The sequence below is a fragment of the Etheostoma spectabile genome, unplaced genomic scaffold (genome assembly GCF_008692095.1).
Source record: "Etheostoma spectabile isolate EspeVRDwgs_2016 unplaced genomic scaffold, UIUC_Espe_1.0 scaffold00569792, whole genome shotgun sequence".
In the NCBI taxonomy this organism is placed as follows: Eukaryota; Metazoa; Chordata; class Actinopteri; order Perciformes; family Percidae; genus Etheostoma; species Etheostoma spectabile.
Window position 1 is genome coordinate 527 of NW_022605326.1, and position 19,233 is coordinate 19,759.

Below are 19,233 nucleotides of genomic sequence, written 5' to 3' on the forward strand. Positions count from 1 at the left end.
TTTTTAACAGTCAAACTGAAACACTGTGGGGTGAGCTCCAGGTCCCTGCAGCTGCGACGGACATGGAGCTTCAGACCCCCTCACACTATGGTGTGGTTAATAGCAAGCTAGCGTTAGCAAACTACCCCCCGCTATAAATAATACATTTTAATTATCCTAACACTTTAAACAGTCAACTCAAACACTGGCGTTGAGCTCCAGTCTTGCAGCACGGACGGACCACCATCAGTGGTGGATAATGCGTGGGCTTTTAAATTACATTTATTTTATTTTTTTTCAGCGGCTGGTTGGTTAGTTTGCTAACGCTAGCTTGCTATTCCCCCAACACTGGCGGTTGCTCATGGGGGGTTTGTGGTGCTGCTGCTATCGGTTTCTGGAGCTTTCCATGTCTCGCTGGAGATCAGATCCCGTTGAGGTCGGCAGCGGAGCTTTCTAGCGATGTTTCCCGCTGGCCGCCCCACTGACGGCGGACCGTCTGCGTCTGCAGCACCTGTGCTCCAGTGTTTCAGTTGGACTGTTAAAAATCTGTTGAGATAATTACAAAGGTCCCTTACAGTATTTAAAAAAGCGGGCTGGATGCTAGTAAGCCTTATGCTAGCTTTCATGCTACATAAATAAGCCGGACAGAGTTGTCCCTCATCTGGGGATAGAACCCGCTGCCCCCTCCTCCCCCATCCTGTTGGCGCAGAGCTCCACAGACTAAGTCCACAGGTGAAAACTTAGTTTTGCATCAAATGTATCTCAAAGTGTTGCAGAAGCCGAGGAACGCAGACTCTCGCTGTGAAAAAGTGACTGAAGTGAAAAAAAATGATAAAGTACAAGTATAGAATTTTTTTCTACAAGCTCTCAAATGATATTCTTCACAAGTGCTCCACATGCGCATCTACGTGCTCTCACATTTGCCAGCATATTTACCTTCATATTCTTTGTTGAATCGTTAAGCTTTACAAACACCAAAGCGCAGTAAGCGCTGTGACTAATGTTCTCTTCTGAAGTGATTTGGAGAGAGGGAAATCAGGTAGAAATACGCTGGTTGACTAGCATGACACCATTGGATTTAAATAATAATCAATCCAGGCTAACGTGAATGACAGTGACGCGCATGCTGCTTCCTCTAAATTTAGGTTGTGGTCGACTAGCGGGGCCAGCTCGTCAGTTGATAAACTGACCAGACCTGCATGTCACGCGCACTAGAACAACAAAAACTCTGTATATCCAAGAACAGTTAAATCAGTGGAAATGACGTTAGATCACAACAGACTTCTATAGTAATTAGTGTTACGTTTCCAGTGTCGCGGCTCCGAACCGTAACGTTAGTTTTGGATAGACGGACCCCTGTTTTTCTTTGGGCTAACTATATTAGCTTTAGACTGGCTGGTTAGCAGTTTTCTGCTTGTTTTTTTTAAGCTAACTATATTGCTTTAGCCTGGCTGGTAGTAGCTTTCTGCTTGTTTCTTTAAGCTAACTATATTAGCTTTAGCCTGGCTGGTAGCAGCTTTCGCTGCTTGTTTCTTTAAGCTAACTATATTAGCTTTAGTTTGGCTGATAGCAGCTTTCTGCTTGTTTCTTAAGCTACTATATTAGCTTTAGCTGGCTGATAGCAGCTTTCTGCTTGTTTCTTTGGGCTAACTATATTAGCTTTAGACGGTCTGTAGCAGCTTTCTGCTGTTTCTTTAAGCTAACTATTTTAGCTTTGCCTGGCTGGCTACCTGCTTGTTTGTTTAAGCTAACTATATTAGCTTTACCGGCTGGTAGCAGTTTTCTGCTTTTTTCTTTAAGCTAACTATTTTAGCTTTAGACCGGTGGTAGCAGTTTTCTGCTTGTTTTCTTAAGCTAACTATTTCAGCTTTAGACCGGCTGGTAGCAGCTTCTGCTTGTTTTTTTAAGCTAACTATATACTTTAGCCTGGCTGGTAGCAGCTTTCTGCTTGTTTCTTGAAGCTAACTATATAGCTTTAGCTTGGCTGATAGCAGCTTTCTGCAGTGGGAAATGCCTGGGAGACGTTGTGATTATGTTGCATTAATCAGGGGATTTAGTTTGTATTTGCAGAAAACATAAACACTGACTACTGTAGCTCACTGACTACCCTCCAAAAACTATGCGCATACTGCGTCAGCGGTAACTGCTGCCTACGGTACTTTTCTACACCTTCCCATAACAAACCCCGTTGGACTAATGTCACATACACACATTGCCCACATGGCTACCTGTCTTAAAGGGAACGGTAGACGGTAATAATCATGTAAAGGAGAAACGGTGAAAGTTTACCTTTTCTATCAAGCAGCAAAAAAGTAATTAGCGTCAACATCGCCACGTCCTGCGATGTACTATTCGCATGCGCACATCGCGATGTCGAGGCTAAAACACAATATTGTTTCAGCCCTAACTGACGTATACTTCAGTAAGGCTAGTTTGCCACTTTTACTTGGGTAATGCCACATGTAAGATTTGGTGCTCTCACCGCCGCGGCCCGGGTTCATTCCCGTCAGGGAATGGTCAGGACTTAACAGACTCATGTGTGATATTTGAAAGACTAGTTCCTGGACTTGATTTATCAAATTCTTCCTCATTAGTTTAAATGAACTGACAACATCAGTTCTATGACTTACAGATCTCAAGACGCACACATCTCAACTGATTATCCTTTAGACAGCTAGTCTCTTTTTCTTTTCTCTCACTTTTTGTCTCTGTCTGGCCTCAAGTATATGCTGTATTACATCAAGTGACCTTCATACCAATGACCATAAAGATTAATATTTTCTCACATGTACTAATTGACCACACTCTGTCGGAGCAGAGGTGCATGGAAATATGAGTTAAAAGTATTAAATAACAGTCTAGGTTGTGATGATTGCTCTAGCTATGACAGAAGAGAGATGCTGCATCTTCACCACCTTCACAGCATTCTGGTATGTGATAGACTGTCCCTTAATACACCCAGGGACACATGTAGATGTCTTTCCATCTTCGTTCAGCTGTCTGCAGTGTTGCCTAAGGGCCCTTGTGGTGTCATTTAGCCAGGGGTCCGCCTTAGGTTTAACAGCTTTAATCCGATAAGTGGCAATAGAGTCTAGGATTTCAGTGCATGTGGATTGGAACACAGAGAGAATGTTATCTGGGGAAGAGGAGAGGACCAGACCATTCTTGGCATAAAACTGTGAGCTCACAAACGCAGATGCTAACTCTCCAGCTGAAGAGAGGATGCAGCTGTACCTAGAAGCTGAGGAGACAGGCTTAATTGCGGGTGGAGGAACTGTCTATGTCTGTGGATCCTCATGGAGGCAGCTTGATTAATGATATGCTCCCTTATTTGTGTGAAATAACAGAGATCTAAGGTGGGAGAGTAACCTTTCTGGTTACTTTTTGACAAACAAAGCAAGTAACGTCACTCCTCAAAGAAAGTTACTGGCTGGGAATCAAAGTCATATCACTGTTTGGAAGGCAGCTATGCTCACCACTATACCACCACCAGTACCTATTTGATATTTTTACATTGTCCATGGAGGTACATCTGCCATTTGTTTATGAAGCAATGTGTGACCACCATTAAAGGATGACTTTCGTTGACAGCAGGATTGAACCTGCGAGCGGAGAGCCCAATGGATTTCAAGTCCATCGCCTTAACCACTCGCCCACAACCCTGAAAAACAGTGCAATACCGATGTGCACTAATATTGACAACCTATTCAAGGCAAGGCAGCAACAGGGCAATTCAAAGTGCTTTACAACAAACAGTTAAAAAGAGTTAAAAAATAAAATCAGATAAAACACAAGAAAAATTACAGTGCAGTATGAGAAATTAACATTAAAATATATATATATATTATAATATATATATATATATATATATATATAGATATAAATATATATACATACTTTTTTTTTAAACAAACAAGTTCATAGGTCTTGCACACACAAACACCCACACACACCACTCAAACACGGACACACATACTGCAACATACAGACACACACACACACTTGCATAGACACCATACAATGACATACGGACACACACACATAGACACACACACACACACAGAGACACACATACACACACATAGACACACTTGCACATACATTCAGAACATACAGTCCACACACACACACAGGAACATAGACAGCTTTAAGGAGCCCCCCCCCCCCCCTGGAGATCAGATATAATGCAGCTTTAACCTAGTTCATGATGTTATGTTACACAGACCCGATACCACAGACCCGATACACACAGACCCAGTACACAGACCCGATACACACAGACCCGATACACACAGACCCGGTACACACAGACCCAGTACACAGACCCAACACCAGACCCAGTACACACAGACCCAATACACACAGACCCAGTACACACAGACCCAATATACACAGACCCAATACACACAGACAAAGTACACACAGACCCAGTACACCACACAGACCCAGTACACACAGACCCAGTACACAGAGACCAAGTACACAGACCCAGTACCACAACCAGAGGCCCAACACACAGACCAGTACACACACAGAAACCCCACTACACCACAGAGACCCAGTACACACCAGTGACCGAGTACACATAGACACAGTATGTACACAGACCTAGTACACAGAGACCCAGTACACACAGACCCAGTAAACACAGACCCAGGGCGGCTGTGGCTAAGTGGTAGAGCGGTTGCCTGCCAATCGGAAGGTTGTCATTGTCATTGTCGAAGTGTCCTTGGCAAGACACTGAACCCCGAGTTGCCCGGTGCTACGCATCGGAGTGTGAATGTGTGTGAGTGTGTATCTGATGAGCAGTGGCACCTTGTACGGCAGCCCCGGCCACAGTGTATGAATGTGGTGTGAAGTTTCCTGTAGATGTAAAGCGCTTTGAGCAGTTGTTAAGACTGGAAAAGCGCTATATAAATACAGCACATTTACAGAGACCCAGTACACAAACCCAGTACTGTACTGGTCTAACAGTTTATTTCTTCGTTATATTAACTGTAGAAACACAATATAATTAATAATAACTTCATAATATAACATCAGATATTACCAACGCGGGACACTTTGAGAGGAGAAAACAACAAATCAGAATCATTCAGTTTAATATCTGCAGTCACATCTCCCCCTCGAGCGCTGTTTTCCTACATTTCCCAGAATGCCATTCAATCCCAGAGGACACATAGTATGTCAACACCACTGCAAACAAAGTGAGTTAAGATAAATTATTAAAGTAAAGATTTAAAGTAATTATAATATTGGGACTTTATTCCCAAAATATTACGACTTTATTGCCTGAAATATTACAACTTTATTCCCAAATATTATGAATTTATTCCTTAAATATTGCAACCTTTTCCCTAAAATATTACGACTTTTCCCCCAAAATATTACAACTTTTTCCCTAAAATATTACAACTTTATTCCTGAATATTACAACTTATTACTGAATATTATAACTTTATTCCCAAATATTACAACTTTATTTTCAAAATATTACGACTTATTCCCGAAATATTACAACTTTATTCCGAAATATTACAACTTTTCCCCAAATTTACGACTTTTTCCCCAAATATTACGACTTTTTTCTTGAAATATTACAACTTTTTTTTAAATATTACGACTTTTTCCCAAATATTACAACTTTATTCCTGAAATATTACAACTTTTTCCCCAAATATTATGACTTTATTCCCCAAATATTACAACTTTATTCCCTAAATATTACAACTTTATTCCCAAAATTTACAACTTTATTCCCAAAATATTACAACTTTCCCCCAAAATATTACAACTTTTTCCCTAAAATATACAACTTTATTCTTGAATTATTACAACTTTATTCCTGAAATATTACAACTTTATTCCCAAAATATATGAATTTATTCCCAAAATATTACAACTTTATTCCCAAAATATTACGACTTTATTCCAAAATATTAAAAAAAAAATCCAAAATATTATGACTTTTTTACGAAATATTACAAATTGTTTTTTTTCTTTAAATATTACGACTTTTTCCCCACAATGTTACAACTTTTTTTCAAAATGTTACGACTTTTTTCCGAATATTAAATTTTTTTTCTTATATTAGGACCTTTCCCCATAGTTTGACCTTTGAGGTATTAGTACTCCATCCCCCCACATTACTAGGGAGTACTTGAGTTAAAGTACTTAGTTACATTGTGTGGTGAGTTCTTGGAACAGATGAAATTGAACTGGTTTTCGTCGCTGATCTTTTGACCCACTTGTGCCCCCCCCCTTCTGTCCATGGCTGCAGACATTTGCAGTCGTCCCCTGTAGTCTTGCTGGGGTCCCAGTTGGTGTAGTTGCTGGTCTCGTCACTGACCCAGAACCAGACGTCCAGGTGCAGGTGTAGCGCAGTCCCAGCCACACGTAGTAAGTGGTGGCCATCTTGGCTCTCTCCTGGACCCAGAGCTGCTGGTCTAGGTTGGCGATGGAGACCAGGTCGCCATAGAGATCTCTGCAGTAGTATAACGCGTCCTCCCAGGTCCGGTTCTCCTGATCAGGACAGAGAATCTGTCAAGAGAAGGGGGGTCAATCAGGGGCGGAGTCAGTCGGGGGAAAACAATTGGAAATGGTGCGCCCATAATTCTTGTAATAACCCAGTAAATAGAGTAAATGAAGCAGATGTAGATGAAGAGCAGCGTCAGAGACCTGCTGCTGGACTCACCGTCGTAGCAGAAGAAGGTTTTGGTTTCATTACAGTCATCAGAGCTCCAGCTCCACCTGACGTAGTCATAGCACATGACTTCTTAGGGTCACGATCAGGGTCAGGGTTTTGTTCATCCCAGTTTGTGAAAGAGAAGTTGCTGCCCATCAGACCAGCTCCAGTCAGGGTCCCTGAACAGGCCGATCCAGAGTTTTTCATCAGGTTCCTGGGTGTATAATGACATATAAAGGGGGTTTGTCTTGAAGTCCTCCAGCTGCTGGACTCCACTGATCAGGTCAGTGTGATTGGTTCTGCAGTAGTTCTGAGCCTCTCGCCAGGTCATCTCATCTGTACTGACATAAAATGTGTTGCCGGATGTCTTGCGTTCTGTGAAACACAGACAAAAGTTTTGGTTCTTTTTTGGTCTCATAAAATTCTACATTATCTTTATTTCAAACAATAATGTGATATCAATTCAGAAACTATAAATTTTTCAAGAGAGAACAGACTCTATGCGCCACATATTGTCACCGTCATAGCAGATAAATTTATAGACGGAAGCACAAGAGTCGTCATGCCATCCGTCCTTCGTCATCCCACACAGTCCTCCTTATTGCTGTTGTAATATCCGCTGTCCTGGAGACCATTTACTATCGTTGAACTCCACCCCGGGCCGAGACCAGCGCCAGTCTCTCTGCAGCCCGATCCAGGCTCCGGCTGGTACATGGTGCTGGAGTCTCTTCATGTCTTCCTGGTTAGACACTGTGGCCAGTCAGTGTGGTTCTTTCTGCAGTACTTCTGGGCTTCTTTCCAGGTTTTGGAAGCGGTAGTCACATAGCTGACCCCCAGTGGAGGACCACTGACCTGATAACAGAGAAGGAACTGCAGCGATGGAGCTGATAGATACACAAGCATCTGCTCATTTAATATAACTATAACAAGAGACAAGACTTCAATTTTTAAAAATGAAAAACTGGTTTTATAAATATACGCTAAAAGTGTTGATTATTACATGGAAAAAATGCAACAAACACCTCAAAAATACAATAAAAACACACACACACCACACCACACATTAAAAGTGGGCCAAGCGGCCGAGTGTGTAACTTACCTCGTGGAGGTCTCAGCTTCACTCTGCTTGTTGCCGACGGCGACTAATTGATCCTCCTCATAACTCTGCTCTCACCTGGTCGTCTTCATTTGAATATTCAAATATCCAGGTGTCATCTGCATCGCCCCCCCGCTGCTGCGTCATCCTTATTCGGGACGTGGAGACGACATGGACATGCCCCGCTGCTGCGTCCTCTCAGCATAAGAGGGCAGCTGTGCTCAGTGATAGAGCGGTTGCCTGCCAATTAGAAGGTTGTGGGTTCAATCCCTGGCCCTGCAGTCCCACGTCGAAGTGTCCTTGGGCAAGACACTGAACCCCGAGTGTGTGAGCGTTTATCTGATGAGCAGGTGGCACTTGTACGGCAGCCTCGGCCACAGTGTATGAGATAGTTATTAAGACTAGGAAAGTGCTATATAAATACAGCACATTGATGTTATCAGATATCTTGACAAAAATATCCCCCCCCCTCTCTCAAATGTCTAAAACAACAAATACAAACGGTGCAAGAAAGAGACAAAATAGTTTGTGTGTGTACTTTGAGCGTCTTAGCGGCTGTAACCGGACGTTCCCTCTGCCGCCGCCATGAGTGTCTAAAGTTCCCGAAATCATTAAACCAAGAGATACAGGGTAAGAGAGGAGCCTGGTCGGGCTGTACCGCCCTGCCTCCCTCTAGTTTTTTTTTATTATTTATTATGATAGATAAATCTGACAACTATGACGAGAAGCAGGTGGGCCTTGTTAGGCGGACGCTGTGACTCCTCACTCCCTAACTATGTTCAATTCAATTCAATTTATTCATATAATGAATGAATGAAGAGCTTTGTAGGTGAGAAGAAGGATTTTAATTCTATTCTAGATTTTACAGGAAGCCAATGCAGAGAAGCTAAACCGGAGAGATGTGATCTCTTTTCCTGGTCCTGTCAGAACACGTGCTGCAGCATTCTGGATCAGCTGAAGAGTCTTTATGGATTTTTTCGAGCAGCCTGACAATAAAGAATTGCAGGACCCCCAGAGTGACTTTCGTCAGATGGGAAGGAAGTGCCGGACCTGTATTGTTTTTAGGGAGCAGATTTACAGCTATACACATAACAGCAGCCACGGCCCCATCCAGAATCCTAAGACTGCAGCTATGGCACGTTCTGGATGGGATCATACCTCAGGGGCCAGTTGTTCAAAATATTTAATCTGGATCAAAATTATTTGGATTTGGAAATCCCATTTTTTGCTATCCAGGATCAGGTAATCTGTTTTACTTTTATGCCGGTTTTTCAAAGCAACATTAGATTGGATCAAATCCGGAATACCAGTGCTCTAAATAGGACAACATATCACAATGTGGGCTACCAGCTACGTACAGAACAGGTAGAAGAGCCAGATGGGGTCACTCTAAGTGTTTATTTTGAGACAAAACATAAAATAACTCCCACTTCCATTCATAATTTCTTTTATAACCCCTCATCTGAGCCACTACAAATAAAAACTAATATACATTAATAAATACATTGTGGACATTTTTGAAAACATCTTAAAAAAAAGATCGTTAAAAAGTGAAGTAGTAGTAGTAGAATGTTCAGGGTTCTTCTTCATCTAAGGAGGAAAGACCAGAAATTTGTATTAGATTGTTTCCTTGAAATTAATATATGGTGATGAATGAGATATATATTATTATTTTTTTTGTTATTTAAATCTGTTTGGGGTATTGTTTCATGAGGACAAGATAATTTGTATTTTTATTTTTTTTTTTTTACTTTACTAAACTTAACTAAGGTTAAACAAGTCAAGTGCAACATATAAAAAGTATGTACACTAAATGATACAAATGTATTATTTGAACAATTTAAACTTTACTAAGTTTTCGTGCTGGAATCCACCTTGAAATCCAACTTGAAATCCTACCCCCTGTTGGGATCAGGATAATCCTGTTTTTTTGGATCAAAGTTATCCAAATCGTACTGACAAGTTTTGAACAACACAAACTGAAGGTTTGATCCAGATTGAAACTAGGATTGGATTCCGTGATCTAATCTGATTTCAGATTCCTTCTTTCCCTTTTGAACAACCCATTTTCAAGATTTGATCCAATCCGATAACCAAAATCCGATTAGTTTACCTTTGAACAACTGGCCCGATATGATCACCTACCTCAGGATCCCGGAGCGTTGGAAGACAGCAGGAACGTAAACTATGAGGCTAAGAAGTTGAGGTCCAGGTTAATTCAAATCAATTTAATTCAATTGTATTCATTTAGTTATCAAGAAGCTCACATAAAAGATAGTTGCAAGGTCTACAAAATGTTTAACTTTGCAACCCGTAAACTGTTGGAACCTTGGTTGCCACCTTCCATCAAAATGTGAATCACAGATTTTCCAGCCCCGGAGTGAAATTATCAGAGCAGAGTGGTGCAGCGGAAGCGTGCTGGGCCCATAACCCAGAGGTTGATGGATCAAACCATCCACTGCTAATTCATATGCTTTGTCAGAGCAGGAAGTATATTTCTAGTCTGTTGATGTTTAACAAACCATCTGTTTTGAAATGAAATGTCTCCACCTGCTGAAGAGTGAACTTAATGGCATGTGAAGTTTAGTAGTTTCATCCATAAAAATGGAAACTACAGTACTCAAACCCGCTGTAACACCCATAAAAACTGGAGCATAATACAAAAAATATACTACACTACAGTACATAAATACAAATGGGAAAACATGTACATTTAAAGTGCTTATTGTGCTGTCTGATAGTCTGAGGTATAACAGAGAGAGCATACCGCTTAGTTTGTGTCACAGTAGGTCTTAGTCTACCACTATGTCTATAACCCTACCAGTCAGATTACCACAGGAGGTAATATCTTTTGCAGCTCTTTTAAAGACTCTACCATAATACCTACTGGAGATGCCAGGTCCTCATACATGTACAGTTGTGGTCAAAAGTGTACATACACTTGTAGAAAATCACAATGTTATGGCTGTCTTGAGTCTTCAATAAGTTCTACAACTCTTATTTTTCTGTGATAGAGTGATCGGAACACATACATGTTGTCACAAAAAACAGTCATAAAGTTTGGTTCTTTCATAATTTATTATGGGTCTGCTGAAAATGTCACCAAATCTGCTGGGTCAAAAATATACATACAGCAACAAAATATGTCATTTTGGTGATGTAGCGAGTTGTGTCAATCAAATTAGCTTCATGTCATGGCCTCTTCACTTCTTCTAAGTGATTCTGATTGACTACAGCTGTTGACTTCTCATGAGCCCATTTAAATAGGGCTCATTTGACCCAGTGATTAGACTCAGCTACAAAAGCTACAATGGGAAAGTCAAAGGAACTCAGTGTGGATCTGAAAAAGCGAATTATTGACTTGAACAAGTCAGGGAAGTCACTTGGAGCCATTTCAAAGCAGCTACAGGTCCCAAGAGCAACTGTGCAGACACTTATACGCAAGTATAAAGTGCATGGAACAGTTGTGTCACTGCCACGATCAGGAAGAAAACGCAAGCTATCACATGCTGCCGAGAGAGATTGGTCAGGATGGTCAAGAGTCAACCAAGAATCACCAAGAAGCAGGTCTGCAAGGATTTGGAAGCTGATGGAACACAGGTGTCAGTCTCCACAGTCAGCGTGTTTTACATCGCCATGGACTGAGAGGCTGCCGTGCAAGAAAGAAGCCCTTGCTCCAGAAAAGGCACCTTAAGACTCGGCTGAAGTTTGCTGCTGATCACATGGACAAAGATAAAACCTTCTGGAGGAAAGTTCTCTGGTCAGACGAAACAAAAATTGAGCTGTTTGGCCACAGCACCCAGCAATATGTTTGGAGGAGAAAAGGTGAGGCCTTTATCCCAGGAACACCATGCCTACTGTCAAGCATGGTGGTGGTAGTATTATGCTCTGGGGATGTTTTGCTGCCAGTGGAACTGGTTCTTTGCAGAAAGTAATGGGATAATGAAGAAGGAGGATTACCTCCAAATTCTGCAGGAAAACTTAAAACCATCAGCCCGAAGGTTGGGTCTTGGCGCAGTTGGGTGTTCCCACACACACATGACCCAAAACACACATCAAAAGTGGTAAAGGAATGGCTAAACCAGGCTAGAATTAAGGTTTTAGAATGGCCTTCCCAAAGTCCTGACTTAAACCCCATTGAGAACATGTGGACAGTGCTAAAGAAACAGGTTCATGCAAGAAAACCATCACATTTAGCTGAACTGCACCAATTCTGACAAGAAAGAGTGGTCAAACATTCGACCTGAAGCTTGCCAGGACCTTGTGGATGGCTACCAAAAGCCTAGTTGCCGTGAAAATGGCCAAGGGACATGTAACCAAATACTAATGTTGCTGTATGTTATTTTTTGACCCAGCAGATTTGGTGACATTTTCAGCAGACCCATAATAAATTTATGAAAGAACCAAACTTATGACTGTTTTTTGTGACAAACATGTATGTGTTCCGATCACTCTATCACAGAAAAATAAGAGTTGTAGAACTTATTGAAGACTCAAGACAGTCATAACATTGTGATTTTCTACAAGTGTATGTACACTTTTGACCACAACTGTAAAGCATGAGCTCTACCACTGAGCCATCCCCTGAAGATTTTCAGATTTTTTTTACTTTTTTCTGAGATAGACTTAGACTTATCTTTATTAATCCTTTTGGGATGACTCCTGCAAGGAAATTGAAATATCACTGAATAAAGGAAGAAACCTGGGTAAAACATGTAATGTTAATGTTGTATATGGCTTCAAAACCTGTAAATGCAACTGCAGTGGCTGGAAATAAACCTGGGCATGCACTGCTAATGGTACAAATCATAGTCAAAAAGTAACACCCTGTTGCCTTTCTGCTGGACAATACAACGCTCAATGCAAATCTGGTAACACAGACTGAAAATAAGTGCTAAGAGATACATTTCTGGACATGGGTGTCTTCCAGTACCTATGAGGTAACACAATATTGTTCATAAGGGAAATATCACTGCGATCGGCGCCCGTTGCATGCCGGTTAGATTTGTGTCCGACTTGATCCCGACTTGCTCTGACGTCATGCAGAGCAAGGCGGCCGCAGTTGCTTTTCACCGGCTGCAAGAGCCAGGCGGACCCAGGCGGACCCAGAGCATGCTGGGAAATGCCGGCTTCTCAGCTGATTTTACACCTGATTGGTTTACAACATGATGATGTTTTTATATAAAATTTGTATTTTTTTTGAATCAGAGGGATTTTATTGCTATTTGTCTGATTTAAAGACTTATTCTATACAGACCGCATGTTCTGGCACCACAGTGTTTTTGTCACTTCCTGTCCAGCCTGAAGCTGCTGAAATCAGCCTGACTTAACCATATCTTTTGGTCACCACACCACTGCTGCTCTCGTCTACTTTACAGGTAAGGCGCAGTTTATCTCACTACCACTCTTGAAGAATGCTTTTCGTGTCGGCAGGATCGAACCTGCCTGTGGGAGACCCCAATGGATTTCTAGTCCATCGCTTTAACCACTCGGCCACGACAACCTAAAAAGCAGAGATATACCTGTTTGGACAAATGTTCATAACTTTTCAATTGCTTAGTAGTTAGTTACCAGACACGGGCAAATTGCAAATTGTAGTTCACTGCCTGTCTCTGTGGATCCTTGTGGAGGCAGCTTGATTGATTGAGCTCCCTTATTTGTACCATAACATATCAAATCGGGTTGGGCAAGTAACCTTTCTGGTTACTTCTTGACAAATAAACTGCAATGGTTGAGAAACAAACCAAGGTCATATGCATGGAAGGTAGCCATGCTGCCCACTATACCATCATCACTGGACAATACAATGTTGACTGCAAATCTTGCAACACATCTGGGCATTGAGACTGATTTTTGCATGAAGTACCATACATGCAAAGATGCCCAACACTGTGCTACACAATTTGTTCAAATCTTCTCAGTTGCTGAGTAAAGCTGGACATGGTTAAAGTGCACAGAGTCATCATACACTTTTTAAGTTAATCTTCCACTTATTGCCTTTGTTACTCTTGTTGCATTACTTAATTTCATCCGTCAGAGTAAGATGTCGTAAAGCTCTTTTACAGACTGGACCATAACACCTGATGGAGACGCCAGGGACTAAACCCAGGTCCTTATAATTCAAACATGCATTCGACCACTGAGCTGCATCCCCTGAAGTTTGTCTGATTTTTTTTTACTTTCTTGAAAGATAATTTGTTTATTAGTCCTAATTACTGCACTACACTCTGTACACACTTTTTGTTAGTACTCACACACAGGCCTGAAATACACACACATGCTCAGGACCTATACATGCACTTTACATGGAGAGATGTCAGAGTGAGTGGGCTGCCAGCTGAACCAGCACCCTGAACGGTCAGGGGGGTACGGTGCCTTGCTCAAGGCACCTGGCAGTCCCCAGGAGGTGAACTGGCATCTCTCCAGCCACCAATCCACGCTCCCAATTTTTTGTTCCATACAGGGTTTGAACCGGTGACCCTCCAGTTCCCAACCCAACTCCCTATGGACTGAGCTCTGAACGTGATTGTCCCAACACAATCTATCATCAATCATCACACCCAAAAGTTTAGCCTCTTCTCTTGCTCTAGAGAAGTTTGCTCTATACTGAGTTCAAGTTTCGGTTTGGAACTTAAAGAAAAACGAGTTCCCACCACTAAACTAGTAGTTTTAGATCCATTGAGATCAGTTTGTTACTCCTGATCCAGTCCACCACTGACTGTAACTCTCTCTGTAGTTTAGTAGATCCCCAATATTAGTTCCTGATAAATATATAGTAGACTCATCAGCAAACATTAAAATGCTTGATTTATCTAAAAAAGATGGGAAATCATTAGTAAAGATTGTGAAGAGAGTGGCCCAAGACAACTTCCTGAGGAACTCCATGTTCCACAAGCCTGAAAAACTTCCATTAAAGTAAACCAATTGTCTCCTATCAGTCAAATAACTTTCCATCCATAATAATGTGATTTGTGAAAAACATAATATTCCAGTTTTTTTAACAGTAAGTTGTGGTCAATTATATCAAATGCTGCAGTAAAATCAAGCATCACAACACCTATTATTTTTCTCTCGTCCATATCCTTAAACCAGTCATCACCCATCTGAGTCAGGGCAGTGGCTGTTGAGTGTTTTTCTCTGTATATATGCAAGCTGAAAAACTGTAATAAAATTATTTAAAAAATAAAACTAAATCTGTTCATAAACAATCTTTCCATTATTTTACAGAGAATTGGTAATAAGCTTATTGGTCTACTGTTTGATCCAGAGAAAGGCATTTTCTTATTCTTTGGTATTGGCACAACTTTACATATCTTCCATGCTTGCAGACATTATTTTCCATAAAACACATATAATTGTATGAGCATAGTAGAAACAATGATTGAAACTATTGGCTTAGTCCACTTATATTCAAGATAGTCCACACCAGGTGGTTTGTTTTACAATTCATCAGAAGCTACATGTTTTACTTTCCATGATCTTATTTATCAATGTTTTTGACAAAGCCGTGTTGTGTAGCGGTGTAGTATTTTTAAGCTTATTTATTTTATTGATAAAATAATCATTGACACAATTTGCTATATCACTTGGTTTAGTGAGAAAATCACCTATCTAAAAGGTCTATCTCTGTAGGGATCCATCCCATAATTTGTCACACACTTAGAATAATAATCTGAGTCTTTCAACACTTTTTGGATGGAAACGTTCTCTTATCAAGGAGTTTAAACACAGAAACGGCAGGAAGGATAAATCCACCATATCAAGTCACAAATAATCAGCATGAGGCCGTCGTTTAATTTATTTTATTTTAACTACTAACAACAACATAACTTAGGAGCGTACAATTAAAAATGGCCAACTTCTATTATGTTGGTAATGATGAGAGGAACAATTTACACAAATATTTAATTTGCGCTTTTTCTAAACTCCCAACTTTCACTTAGTTTCATCCCAAACCCACTATATAAGGGTGATGTACTGTAGCTCTCTTCACGACAACACAGACACAGGTTGGTTCTTTTTTGCCGTGAGAACTCGTTGGCTGCTTGTCCTGAAAAGAGTTCTGTAAGTCCTCAAAGTGCCTTATGTTCGCCTTAGCCAGTGTAACTCAAACTTAACTTTTCGAGCAGTGTAACATGCGCTAACGCTAGACTTTGCTGGGTCCATTAACAAATTCCGTCGTAGCGGAAACCACAACCACACTTTAGTTCCGGGAAAACAAAAACAACAGACCAAATCTTTAACTATTACATCAACCGTACTTTTACATTAAACACATTTCTCATTATTGAGTGCATTAAACCATATACATAAATTAAATACTAAGAATTGTGCATTAATTATGCATATAACACATCACATTAAAACGGCACTTACACTCCCACCAAATCACTCATTAACTTAAAATGTGGGATTTCCTCTACCAAAATTATGAAAATAATCAAAATGTTTTAGTCTGAATACATATGTATGTGACTTTAGTTAGACTCTAGTAAGGTAACTACCTTGTGGATAGGTCTTTCAAGGTAAACTGATCTAGTGTGTAGTTTTCCTTTGTCAAATGTAGTGTCACTGATTAGTAGCTTCAACTTTCGCACCAAGCCGTCTGCACTGGGGTAACCACAACCCTGGCAAGCTTCCACTCGTTTCTTGGTAAGCTGTCATCTTGTAGAATCACAATGTCATCTACTTGTGAGTTTTGTGATGTTCTTTGCCATTTTCGGCATTGTTGTAGGTTTAGCAGGTATTCCTGTTTCCATCTTTGCCAGAATTCATTGGCTAGGAACTGCACTCTTTTCCACCTTTTACATAGATATAGGTCTCTTTGCTAAACTGCCCAGGCGGGGGAAGAATGATTGATGATTTCATATTTAGTATGTGGTTGGGAGTGAGAGGTTCTGGACCGGAAGGATCGTTAAGATGTTCAGCACTTAGTGGCCTGCTATTTATAATGGCCATTGTTGAACTTGCTCGAGAGCAGCCAAAAATCCAAGTTGACGCAGTCCAAAAAATCGTGGTAAGCCTCACTGGGTGTCTAAACTAAAAATGATAAGAGGCAACTTAGTAGACTCCTTACTGATGTTTATATCTCTACTCACAATGATTTTTTCCAAAACACCAGCCAATCACAAGTGTTACATGTGAATAATCAATGTCTGAGTAATCAGAAGCTTACATAAAAGATAGTGGCAAGGTCTACCAAATGTTTAACTTAACAACCCGTAAGCTGTTGGAACCTTGGTCCTTCCCAAGACTCTACCATAAACCTCCTCAAGATGCCAGGTCCTCATACATGTAAAGCATGCACTCTACATCTGAGCTACATCTCCTGATGATTTTCAGTTTTTTTACTTTTTTCTGAGATAGACTTAGACTTATCTTTATTAATCCTTCTGGGATGACTCCCAAAAGGATTTTGAAATATCACTGACTAAAAGAAGAAACTGTGGTAAAACATGTAATGTTAATGTTGTATATGGCTTCAAAACCTGTAAATGCAACTGCAGTGGCTTAAAATCAAACCTGGGCAATATGATTTCACTGCTATGGTATAAATCGTAGTCTAAAAGTAACACACCTGTTGCATTTCTGCTGGACAACACAACGTTCACTGCAAATCTGGTAACCCCTTTTTGATGTTCAATCGTCTGAGCCCTTTCTTATGAGCAGCATAGCGGAGTGGGGCAGCAGAAGCATGCTGGGCCCATAACGCAGAGGTTGATGAATCGAAACCATCGTCTGCTATTTACTATGATTGATCTATTGCTGCAAGTGTCTGAAGTGAAATGTCTCCACCTGCTGAAAAGTAAACTTGATATCATGTCAACTTTATTTCATCTATGAAAATGGACACTACATTACTCATACCTTCCGAAACACCCATAAAAACGTATGTGTAATGCAATAAATATACTGCACTACAGTACAAGTACATGAATACAGTAAAATAGAAACTGTAAAACGTGTTCATTTAAATTGCTTGTTGTGCTGTCTGATAGTCTGAGGTATAAAAGAGAGAGCATACCGCTTAGTTTGTGTCACAGGAGGTCTTAGTCTACCACTACGTTCTATAACCCTACCAGTCAGATTACCACAGGAGGTAATATCTGTTGCAGCTCTTTTAAAGACTCTACCATAATACCTGCTGGAGATGCCAGGTCCTCATACATGTAAAGCATGAGTTCTACCACTGAGCTACATCCCCTGAAGACTTTCAGATTTTTTAAAACTTTTTTCTGAGATAGACTTAGACTTGTCTATTTTGTTATTTCCACTCTTCACTCTAACCCCAACCGGTCGTCAGACACACGCCTACCAAGAACCTGGGTCTGGGTCTGTCCGAGGTTTCTGCCTAAAAGGAAGTTTTTCCTCGCCACTGTCGCACTGTTGCTTGCTCTGGAGGAAACTACTAGAATTGTTGGGTCCTTGTAAATTCTGGAGTGTGGTCTAGACCTCTTCTATCTGTAAAGTGTCTCGAGATAACTCTTGTTATGAATTGATACTATAAATAAAATTTAATTGAATTAATGTAGGACATGGGTGAAGTGCACAGTAGGTAGACACTTCTAAAGTCAATCATCAGCTTTACTGACTTTTAATTCCTGGTGCATTATTTCATTTTCAGAATAAGAGCTGTTCACCTCTTTTACAGTTAGGACAATAACACCTGTTGGAAATGCCGGGACTGAACCCAGGCCTCATACATGCGAAGCATGCGCTCTATCACTGAGCTGTGCTCCGTGCCCCCGCTGTCCGGTAATAGTTAAAGCAGATAAAAACCTAAAGAACACTCAAAAGCTTCAAGATAAAACTTACTTAAGAAACTTCTTCACGTTAAAAAAAAAAAGGCCTGTTTCCAGCCAGACTATGAACTGATTCATGAAATCCCTGTCATAATACATAGCCAGTCCCATATGGTCTAGCGGTTAGGATTCCTGGTTTTCACCTAGGTGGCCCGGGTTCAACTCCCGGTATGGGAATTGGTAGCCGACGAAGGTCTGCAGCAAGATCTGTAAGATCTGTGTCCTGTGTTAAACTGAACCAAGCTTTCCCCAAACCACGATAACTTAAATAGACAAAATATTAAGATGATCAATATAATAATTTTAAGTATAAACATATAAACTTTAACTAGGCATGGTGGTGGTGAAAAGGTGAAAATCTGAATCCTGACTGCCAGACCAGACTTCTTGCTGTGTTTATCAACAAGTAAGGTATGTATTTATGTGCCCTGTTCCGGCATATCTATGGATGTATTCAAAAATCACTGTTATTATTCAACGTGTCAGTCCCATGTGGTCTAGCAGTCTGGATTCTGCCTAAATACCTTTACACACAGTCTTAGGGAGTCCTCTGGAGACTACAATCAGTACATCTGAGAAAGCTTTCAGTTAGTTTGATTTTACAGTCATTTGGCCTAAGTGGTGTCCAAAAGGTCTTGGTTGCTGCTCTTAAAGACTTCTAATAGTAAGGA

At 40.7% G+C, this 19,233-nt stretch overlaps 1 non-coding gene and 1 pseudogene across 1 annotated transcript; one reads left to right on the forward strand and one right to left on the reverse strand.

Moving 5' to 3' along the window:
• Positions 1-6,227: 6,227 nt before the first annotated feature.
• Positions 6,228-7,397, reverse strand: LOC116685375 (macrophage mannose receptor 1-like; annotated as a pseudogene).
• Positions 7,398-18,667: 11,270 nt separating this feature from the next.
• trnae-uuc (transfer RNA glutamic acid (anticodon UUC)) lies at positions 18,668-18,739 on the forward strand. The gene has a single exon. It is a non-coding gene; the product is annotated as a tRNA-Glu (tRNA).
• Positions 18,740-19,233: the final 494 nt, after the last annotated feature.